This window comes from Corvus brachyrhynchos, unplaced genomic scaffold (genome assembly GCF_000691975.1).
Source record: "Corvus brachyrhynchos isolate BGI_N302 unplaced genomic scaffold, ASM69197v1 scaffold14, whole genome shotgun sequence".
NCBI lineage: Eukaryota > Metazoa > Chordata > Aves > Passeriformes > Corvidae > Corvus > Corvus brachyrhynchos.
The window spans coordinates 18,082,494-18,094,400 of NW_008239110.1; positions in this window are offsets into that span (position 1 = coordinate 18,082,494).

Consider the following 11,907-nt stretch of genomic DNA (forward strand, 5'->3'; position numbering starts at 1 on the left):
AATGTCAATAAAGGAATGAAAATTATAGGTGTAATCATCCGTTCCTTGTGTTATTATTATTCTCATTTCTACTAGACCTCAACTCAGAAATGATGTCTGGCTCACCTACTTGACAAATCTGCTTTTCTTAATGTGTTGCCTATGTGATAATATTTTTTAATGTGTTGCCTATGTGATAATATTTTTTCTATATAAATCTCATACAAATTAACTCCATTGTATTATCAGGAAAAATGTCTGAAACTCTTTCATTGACACAGGAACCTTCCAAAAGACCTTTCATAAAGAAATTAGCTGTAATTTTTAGGTATGGGCTTGTTGTGGGTTTACTTTTTTCCTGACTTCATTCTGACGCTGCTTCTAACATATCTCATTTATCACTAACCAGGTAGATGTACTCTTTTTGTGTGTGTGACTTTAAGATTATATATGTATGGACATAAATAATTTCAGGAGCCAAAAAAAAAGCCAGGAAAATTATTACTTCCAGTGCTAGTGTTGAAATAGTGCCAAGCCTAAAGTTTTGTAAATTAGGCTGTAAGTGTGAAATCCCTCCAGCTGTTAAAAGTATTCCATATCTAATTATATGCACAGTTTTTCAGACTATTCTCTCCATTTGGAGAATCCTGAAATTACATACTGTATGCCTGGAAGTGAGGGCCACATGTGTTCTGTGAAAACATCCAAAAATGCAAAGAAAGCAAATAGTCAAAATAGATAAGCCACATTTTTGTATGGTTATGTATGGTTTCGTCAGTGTTTTCGCATGTGGCTTTCTTTGTTTTCAAAACATTTCTTTCTAAACACCATTTACTGTAATGCGCCCACCCTGTCATTCCAGACGCCGCGAACAGTTACATGTAAGGAAGTGACTCTTTTTTAAACCTGTTTGTACAGGAGGCTAAAACAACAGCTGCATGAGAGCAGTGAAGCACCAAAAGAAGAGGAACTTTTTTCTCGTCACCACTCCAGCCTTCAGAAACCAACTGTGAAAGCTCTTTGTGAGCACCAAATAGTATAGTCAGAAAGAGGGTAAGCTGTCCATTTTGTGGAATAACTTAATCAGACTGATGGGAATTGCATTTTTAAAAATTTGTTACAAAACTTCCTGATTGTATCTGGTCCTCTGCGTTTTCATATTGCAACAAAACTTACAAACATCTTTATCACTCATTAGTAAAGATACTCAGTGCAGACATTCTCCTGAATAGGAGCCTAATGAAAGAAACATTAAATAACAACTAAGTCCTACACCTTAAAAAGAGCAAAATGTTGGCAAGAGGGGGAAGATGCAAAAGCCATTTGCCTTAAAAAATATTTGCCATCATACTTTCATTGTTCTCCTCCGGCTGAGTTACAGTTCTATGTATTCCCTACGCAGAAACTTATGTGTGTGTATGTTTATCTGTATATATGAGGCTTTACTTATTCCTTTGTTTTACATATGAAATTTTCAGAAACAAGTGTGTGTTCTCCAAGTTCATGGTTCCTATTGAAGACTGTTCCTGTGTCGCTTTTGGTTTGAACATACATTGCATACATATTTCAGTAATTTTAACTAAAAGCAAACAAACAAAAAAGTAAACAATTTATCTAATCTATTGACCCAAAAGAAAAATATAATTTTCCATTCAAAGGTCCTTTAAACAACAACCCTGTGGTACTTGACAACACATACAACTGGCAGTCTGGACAGTCTCATCCATTTTGCAATTTAAATGGCTCAGGAGTTAAATGCATTGAATTCAAAATACTGACGAAGGACTGATTAGGTCACCCAAGTAAGTTTGCGCTACCTTGCAAGGTAAATTGCTTTATTACAAATACACCTAGCAGGGCTGGCACCCTTTTTGGGGGGGGATGTACCTGAGAACACAGGAGTGCTCAGTTTTTATTTTATGAAAGACAAATATAGAAATTTTGCTCAAAAAGGCTTTGAAAATCAACGCAGATAGTGAAGAAATAGTGAGATTTTCAAGTTGCTGAAGGAAAGAGCTCTGTACAGCAGGGACCTTCTCTCCATAGCATGGTCCAGTGTGGAGCTGCTGTGCTGTTCCCATGAACTGCTGCTCTCCTCCTCACTGGGGACTGAACCATCCGGAGCCATGCCAGACAAACCTGAAGATATTCTGAAGCTCAGTGAAAAGCGTGGTGGCTACCTGCACTCCCGATATGTGTTAAGCAGAGCTGGAAAGTGCTTAATAACACATTTTGAATTTTCCAGAACTTTCTGCCTCTGGCAAGGTCAGGAAGTGTCGTGACTAATATTCTTTGGAAATCTCTGATCTGCAAAGGCACGGCTCACCACAACCAGAAAGCAGAGCAGTGTTAAGAGTTGTAGAAGCAGAAAACACTTTTACAACCTTCCATGACACATCTATGGGTTTGCACATAGCCAAGGTTGCAGCTAAGTCAGAATTACTGATGTGTCTAATTCGTGAACAAGTGGAAAAGTTTTGAGGATTGAAATGTTCTCAAGTAAAAACATTTGGCATATTGACCCAAGGGTCCGTTTATTATTCAGCTTCTTCTATTCTACCAAGTGTGACATTCAGTTGAAAATAAAATTCTGAATAATGCGTTCCACCCTGGACTTGGTTTTATTTTTTCCTGTACACTGTAGTAACTTTTGAGCAAGCCTGTTGATGAGTCTTTTTAACACTGAGAACACTGGAGAACTGACCTAGCTGTTTTCAACAAGACCAAATTGCTCTCAACAACACCTCATATTTTTGAAAAGGATGGCATTGTTAAGTCATTTTCAGATAGAAAATATTCAAGTAATAATTTAAAAGAACTGGACATAGAAACATTTTTCTTACTTTAATGATCTTACCCTAATTTAGAATATCCCACCCATGTTTTTACATGCAGTCACAGTATTTATTTTGCTTTCCATGATTCCCATTCATTAAAAAAAAAGAAATAAAAGCCAAAAACCCAAGCCATCACCAGCGTATACATCTGGACTGCAAAACCACAGCATTCCAGGCAAATCCAGTGGCACGGTCCTGCCAGAGGGCCTCAGGAGTGCACGCATATGCTGTGCAGTCAATGTAAAATCACTTCAGAGTTCGTGCAAATGAAATCTGTTTGGCTGTTGATGATCAGCTCTATCTAACACATGGTATATTTAGTAGTTTTGGTTACTAACCTATGAAAAAGATTGTCGGAAGGGTTTTGGGTTGTTTTGTTTTAATTCCAATACATAAGAATGTCTCTGTTTTGCTGCTGCTGTGGTTAATCATTGCCATATTGTAGGATTTCCTTGATTGACTTATATGTATTACATTTCAGTTTTCTAATTCTAAGGGGGTGTTTTATTTATTTGCTTGCCACAAACAATAAACACCCATTAAAAGTATAGATAAGGACAACTGTACAGGACAATACCCTGCTATAAACCAACAGTTAAATAAAAGTGCATAGAGATGCTGTGCCTAGTAAACTAAGCTGATGCCCTAAGACTTCATGAACAGGAGCTGGGGCAGTTAGGCACATAAATGTTTTAATCTGATCAAGCTCCCATCCAAAAGCTGTGTTTTAAAACCCTGGCAAGATCAGTCAGGGTATTTTCACCAGGGACAGGCGTTGGGCCTTCAGCATTAAAATGAGCCTACCATTTACAGCAAGCTGTGTCAATGAAGGTTTTCCAGGAGACCTAAATAAACCAGGGGTGTCTGCAGGAGTAGGAGGAAAATGAAAACCTCTACTAAGGCTGAGTATCAGGGAAGTTTGAAACTAGCTAGGTTGCTCTTCACCCATTCAGTGCCATGAGTGGAAAAATTGACATTTCCTTGGATCATATTCCTTTCATTTCAGATATTAATCTTTATATTCCAATACATAAAGTATAAAATCAAAAGCATCTTTTTGTGGCAAAACTCAAAAGCACATGTATCTTGTCATTCACTTTGGAAACAAAATGTTTTTAAAATCAGCACATTCTTCAGAAACTTTTGATCTTGACAGAGCAGTATATCTATTAAAAAATTTATGGCAAAAACCAGTATGTAGCTATGTGTAACCGGAATAAAAATTCATTTGACTTTGCCTTTTGCCATGTATGTAAATATTTTTCCTTTCTGTAGCATATGTTTATGCCACTTTCTTTAAATTTGAAAGTGTTACATCCCAGTCCTGCCACTTGCTCAGTGTGAGGGTGTTATTGCACCTATGTATCCTTTGAAGTCATGCCTGTTTAATAGATTAGTCAAGCATATGTGACAAATAGATTTTCTTTGTGAAATATATTATCTTATAAATCTCTGATATACAACAAAATCATTGGTGTGTTTCTGGTTGCCTTCAGTCTTCCTTTGAGATCAGAAAAGGAATGTTTTGATAAAATAATCAATCAAATGCATCATAACTTTTTCTATCAAACTTTAATGTTTCAAGTGTGCATTAACCTCTACCACAGGAAAGGATAACAAAAAATCTTTTCCCATCTTTTAAAAAATACCTTCAGCACCAAAGAACTGCAGCCTTCTAAATCTTTCCTTCTAAATCAAGTCCATTTTCCATGGGCAATGAAAGTGTAATTGCTGCAACGCTTACATATTTGGCAACTGCCACAGTGAGTTCTTAAAGCTCCAGAAAATGAATAATGTAGAAGTTCTCAAAAAGAACATAACTAATCATAGAATAAACAAAACTATAAGACTACTTCTCTCAATTTGAAACGTCAGTTAACTTTAAAGGGAAAAGAAAAGCGGAATTTTATTCTGTATATTGTGACGATGTTCATGTAGAGTAGGTTCTATACAGCTTCTATGAAATAGGTTCTGTTGGTGCTGATACATTCCACATGTCTTTAGTTCAATGAAATGTTTGGTTCTTTGAAGGTTTTCCTTTTTTTATGTCAAAAATAAAAAGCTGTAAAAAACTTAGAGACAATAGTGCAGTCCCTCCTCTGAGGCTTACAAGTGTCAATTTGGCAGGAGACACCAGAAACTGGCAGATCCTTTACAATGCTACAAACTGGGAACAACTTTCTTGTTCCCAGCTGCATTCAGTTCAACAAATCCTGCCCCAAGCTTGTATCAGAGTTGTACATGGGGTCCCAGGATGAGATGCTGAGCACATGTTCCCCTGAAGATGTCCCCTCCTGTCATATAGGGCTGCCCCATAGCTCCTTCTGTGCACCACATGGTCTAGGACTAGTTCCTCACCTGTTGCTGGGTGTATGTAGAATTGTACATGTGGGGCAGGGATTGACTCTCTTCACTCAAGACATCAGAGTTCACTGTGTACATCTAAGCTGCTGAATGGTCCTTTTCATTCATCTTGTCCTGAGACGCCTGTCTCAGATAAAGCAGATTATTTGCCTCATTTCTTTCTACTGCCCACAAAGGAGGCTTGATATGGCTAGCTAAGAGTTAGGCTGTGTCAGCATTATAAAATATATCCAAGTATCCTCTTGCTAGAGGAGTAGACCAGGAGAACAAAGCAGTTTTGGCGCTCAGCCCCCAGCATCAGTACTGTATGCTCACAGGATTTGCTGCAAAACCATGCCGCTGCCTGCAACTAAAATGCCGATGTGGGCACAGTCTTGACCACCTAGTTTTCATAAGTCTAAAATTACATCAGGTAAATCCTGACCAATGAACATAAATTTGGACCTTACCTAAACACCCGTCTCTTCATGGATGCATTTTGAGACAATCCAAGCTAAATGAAAAGAACATCACCTTTTTTTAGGTTCAGGCTCAGCAGTTAAATGGCCTGACCTTGTCTTAATCAGCTGAGGGGATCTAGAAGCCATATACTTTTTGGGGGACCTTCAGGACCATCAATATTCCTAATGGTGAAAGAGAAGCAATGGGGAACTGAGCAGACCGTGCAAAAATAAGAATCCATTAAAAATGCTCCCTTATAGTTTGTAGTACCTGTTCTTACAAATCATCTGAGGGGAGGGGAAAATTTGCATTTAAAATTATGTATGGAGCACAGGTACTTAATGTACAGGACAGAGTACTCTCTGAGTAAACCATGGAGGTGAATATAAATTGCATAAACCCTTGAAGTAGCAGCTCTAATTTCTTATTCATCCTTCTCCACTGAATAGAACATCTTAATATAACTACAGAGAAGCTGTGAAAAATAGTTTGTTGGAGGAGACAGGCAGTTAAGATAGTGATATGCAGCCTTTATCTGGCTAAACTGTACTTTCTAAGCCTATACAGCCAGCAACTTCCTTGGAAACTGTGCATACATTTGTGTGGATTGCCTGCATAGCTGTATGTAACAGAGCCCTGGGTATTGGATTACATCTGCATATCCTTATCTGTCTGCCACGGCTTCTGCATCTTTAGAGTAGGAAGATGTATTCTTGTATCTCTTTCTAGTATAATTTGCAGGACCGCTCAGTCATAGGAGAAGGGCTTTGGTTCTACTTGAACCACAATTTTTTAATTAGAAAAGAAATCTCTGAGCATGATTTCATCTGCTCTAGCAGGCAGATCAGCTATTTATACACACAGACATACGTTTCCCTTTATCTAATGAGTATGCCATGTTGTGGTCTCTGGCTGCATGGCCCAGCCCAAGATTCTTTGAAGCTAAGGCAAAGACATTTGTTCATTTGGCAGCAGCAGGATCAGGGTAAGACATAAAAAGTAGTGAAAAAAAGGCCTTTCCTGTAGAATTCTTGGTCTCATCTGAAGGAAGTAGTGCTGAATATTTCACAAGAAAGCCTGATCCTGCAATCTAATTTTAGACATGATGTAATAGGAGCATGTACTAAACAACAGGAGAGAAGGAGGGGAATTAAGGACAAGGATAGAAGCAATAAGAGCATGTCTTTCTCCAGCCTTGTTATTCATGCATATTGGTAGCTCTGCTGAATGGGAAGATGTAGTTATTAATTTATTTATTTAGGACTTATTTTCTCTTACATAGTAATAATACATGGAGGCTATGCCTGTTGTTGTGAAACTTCTTTTCTCCTTTCCTGACAGACAGTTTCTTTATAGGTATAAGGAATAACATGTACAATGTGTAAAGTGTTCTGGACATTGGTGCTGACTCCCTCTGCTGATGCGATGAAGATTTTTTGCCTTTTCTTTTATACTCCTGTTATACCTTTTTTACAACTTCTGTATTCTTTAGTGCTTTTTGCCTACACCCCTGGACTTGTTTGTCAAGCTGAGAGAATAAACATTTAGAAGCTTCGTAGTTAGGGATCAGTGTGCCCCAGACCCCAAGGTCCTCTCCAGAACAGATTCTCTAAACCAAGATAGAACCATCCAGGGGAGAGTTCCTGGGGGAGGGGGGCTCACTCGAGCCTCTCATTGGGGAATCTTTGATAGATATGCTAATTAGTAAAACCTATAATGTTATTCCAGATCTTTGGAGTGTGCATTTTTGGGCGAGGTGCATTGAGGTGCATTTGACCTGGACGTGTGCACCTAAAGATCCTTAAAATAAATACCAAGGTAAAATCCCTTTTCCCCTTCTAACCGTGTATGACTCTTGATTTTAAGACCAGGAAAAGGCATCGCTGCCAGGTCCTGTCCAGTACCCACCATCCAACAACATTTGCACCCAACAACATGGCAGATAGGAAGCAGTAGGCAGAGCAGGACCAAGCTTTTGAGAGCTTTTTTTCTCCTCTCACATACTAGGTCACAAAGCACAGCCTTCAGCTTAGTCCTGGAGGTGGGTACTGGGAGCAGGGGTTGCAGAGGACCTCACAAAAGGCCTGTGCTGGCTGAGAAGAGGGCAAGGTGTGGAAACTTTGCAGGCATTTGGGGTGCAAAATAGTGGCACCAGCACCCTTGGTGACCACTGTTTTTGTGTCTGCTACAAGGCTCTGTTTCCATGGCTTGAAGTGAATAACACCAGTTCCCACCTGAAAAATAAACCAGTTCTTTCTTCAAATGAGCCTGTGTTCCCTGCCCACACCTACAGCAAGTGTGTGTGCTGGATTAAGGGCTCAGCGTGGTTCTCGTAATGTGGGAGATGCTGCTTTGCACAGAAATCCATGAAACGGCATCCTTTCTTCAAGTGGATTTTGCAGTTCTCTGCAAGCCAAATCAAACATTAATAACATTCAATCAACATTTCCATATGTAGATATTTTTATCAAACCACAGTCTCTTTCATTGTTATTTTTCAGTATCGCTTTGGTCTCTTGCACGTATTGTATATTGACCAAAGTAAATAGCTGTGTCTTTATGAAATGTTACTTCACATTTATGAGCATTTTTAAAAGTTTCTGATTTTGTTACTCTTGCCAGTACCAGTAAATGTGTTTGAAGTCCTTCACATGTTGCTTTGTTTATAGTAGAAACACCACATTTTGCTGAGGAGCACATCTCCCTATTAAAAAAAAATTTAAAAAAAGAAGCTGAAGTTTTATTAAAGAAAAGGCTTCAGAAGACTCAGTTGCTCCAAAACATTTGTGTGCAAGAAAAAAAAAGTTCATGTCCATTTTTGTTAATGATCTCATGAGTTTTGCCAGTTAAAACTGAAAGCAAAGAAACCAGGACTGATGCTTAACTGGCAAGAAGCCAGTACGATGAAATTAATAACATATGTTGAAGAACCCATTTGTAACAATTTTTCCATTTAAAAAAAAAAAGTGGCAGCTTAAAACCACTGACAGGACTGTCTTTTCTTTTTTCCTTTCTTTCTCTTCTTCCCTTCCCCCTTTCTCTTCACTACATAGGACACTTTGGCTTATGTCCAACTGTGCAGTACCAAACTTGTCTCAGAGTTCAGATTAATGCTTTATACAATTTTAAGTGATCCCCTTGCAGCTGCTGCTCAGGGAAATATTGTACTGGATGTGTTTGCTCTGAGGAACCAGTGGCAAAACTACAGATGCAGCAGCCATCCTTTGGCAAGTAACAGATGTGGTGTATGCTGTGTTCAGCCCATCCTCAGCACTTACCTTACTCCTGAGCAATGTGTGGGGCACTGACCCAGCTCACTGCCATCCATACAAAAGTTCAGCTGTAAAGCACTTGGCTTGTGAGATTTTTGTCTTCATTGTTCTTTTGTCACGTGAGAGCAAATCTTATTTATTGATCCCTGAAATTAAGGTTGAGAAGTGAGGACCTTGGCCTAAAGAAGGCTGCCTCTGTCATTACCCTCTGGGATAGGCCACCTCCCTCTATTTTTATCTTCCTTCTCAGTCGTTGTGTGTTTTCATTGCTGCTGGGTTTGGTTTCTTTCCCCACTCCCTCTAGAGACTGTGTTGTATGTCCTTTGGGGCAAAGCACTCCCTCTTGCTAAGTTCTCCATCACATTTCTATGTGAAACTCCAAGCATGCTGGGGCTTTCTGGCCATGCTGGGATTCTCCCACTAAGAGGCTTGAGTGCCTTCAACAGGATGCACAAACAGAAATTGTCTTGGTCATTAGAATTGACAGGAGAAAAGCATTGTGTTTTGAGAAATCACTGCATGGCATAGGGGAGACCCCTGTGGTTTTCAGACTGGCCAGTGAGCTGGGGAGGTTCTTTAAGGATACCCTGGTAGTTTATAACCAGGCACAGGGAATTACAGGAAAATTCCAAGCTGTGGGAGTTCAGTGAGATTCCTGGATACAACTAGGGTGTGCGGAAGTGAGTGAGCTCATAAGGTAAGCGAATTAATGAAGCTGTGGATGTCCAACAGGTTGGAGGTATTGAATGACACTGAAGATTATTTGGGAAGTGAAGCATCACTGCACAATGGGTGAAGACACCAAGCAGGCAAAATAAGGAAAAAGAGACTTAAAATTGCCAGATACTACAAATGAATTTAAAGTTTTCAAGGCAATTAGTGTTCACAGTGAGATGGGATAATAAGTTAAAGCTTTTGTAATAGTGAGCTGAATTCCTCTTTATGTAATTTGACTGACTTCAGTGGCTTGTACAGGGTGGTACTATTCTGAATTTGGCCCAAAAATCAAAATAAAGATAAATGCAGCTATCATGCTATTCCCTGACTTGGAAAGAAATTGCAAGGATTGTGAATAGGAAAATCTTCAGTCATCAGTTCATTGTATGACTTCAGTAGAAAAGGAAAACAGGTGTAGCAGAGTGGAGAGAGAAGGCTGACTGTATGAATGAGGAGAGAAATCCAAATTAGTTCCAGTGTTTGGAGACTGTATGAGGTGCTAGCTCCATTTCCTCTACAGAACTGGACATTTTGGGTCTTCCCACAGAAAGTATACCATTGCTCTGGAGATGGAACAATTCTTGGAAAACACTGGAGACTAAAGCTGTTTTCCACTGGAGAAGGAAATACAAGATAACAATGTGCAGTATTTCTATAACTGGTGGCCTGCATGGGCTTGCTTGACACCTACAAATATAATTTCTGATAGGCAGAGTGGGTGTTTAAAATACATTTAGCACCAGGAAGAATGGAAACTCTTTAAAATGTTTGGATGATGAGAAGGTATCTAAACCGCAGGATAATCACAGCAATGGCTAGCACAGCCACGTAACATTGTTTAATATTTACCTTGCACCCTGGCCAAGGTGACAGTCAGCTACAGAAACACCTGTGTGCAGAATTGCAGGAAATGTATAGGCTGTATACTGCATTTTATTAAAAAGTGGCTGTGAACTAGGTGCAAATATGACAATACAGGGAAAAAAAGAGGTTACAGAAATATTTAGAGTGTAAAGTAGTGCTGAGGATATTTTGAAAAGGTGTCCCTTTTCAAACAGGGTAGGCAGGGCAGCTCAGGGCTTTTAGGTATAATGTATTTACAAGTGCATATTTTATGGTGTCTAGGCATAGAAAATCACCTTCTATTCATTGTTATTTACCACACATACTCAGGTTTAAGCCACATTCCTATTAATTTTAACCTCCTTTTTATTGTTATTTCATGGGTTTATTATTAAATCTATTATTCTGTCTTAATCTAATGTCTGAATTCAGTAGTCTTTTTTTTCCAAGTTTCAGTAGTAATATGAAAAAACACACCTCTAGGTGCATATATGTTGCTATATCTAAGTTGTAAGAAGCTCTGTGAAATCAAAAAGAAAAGTGGCTGAAATCTGGACCTTATTCAAGTCAATAACCAAAACCTCAGTGACTGCAACATAGTCAAAATGTTGTGTATGTGGTAAATTATTCACGAGAGCTCAGGTCAGTCACTGTCTTTTCTCGTGCCCTTCAGCTGGTCACAGAAAGTGCAGGCACTTCACTTGTTTCCGAGAAATTGCCTTCCAAAGTCAAATTAATCCAGCTTTTAAAAAGAACTCTGTAGAATAGCCTTTTCATTTTCAGGGTACCTAACTGGATGAAAACGAAACTGAGACTACATTATTTTACATTTTACTTCGGCAATTTTTAGTCCCTCTTTTTCTCCCTTTACTTGAAAAATGCATAGCATTAACTCATATTCACAGATTTGCAAATCTCTCCTTTTCTATAACCATTAAAGTAGTTTTTCTTAGACTTCTGCACATTACATAAAACTGTTTTTATAACAGTAATTTATTAGGTTAAGTTGGAGCTTTTACTGCTCTTTATATAAAAAGACTGGGCTGATTTTGGATCTCTTTAATGTGGCCCTTTAGATGTAGTAGCTTTGACATTCGAACTTACTTGGAATGTATGCCCAGTAGCTTGGTAATGGGCAAAATATGCCAAAGAAGCACCATTCCCTTCAGGATAAAAGGGCATTGTGTTCTCATTCATTATTATACTATGTACAGGAATAAAAATGCCACTATGAATGTCCACGGAAAAAGGGTCTGAGGCCTCAAAAGACAGTTTTTGTGGTCTTCTGTGCTGAGACAGATCTGCAGGTCACAGTAAAAAGGCTGGGTCAAACTGGGAAATGATCTGCTGAGAAGAAAGGCTGAATTTTTATGCATGCAAAAAGGCTAAGATGCAAAAACATGATCAGCTGTTGGAGATCTAGGGGGAGGAGAAATGTTTGTGTAAAAGAGTTT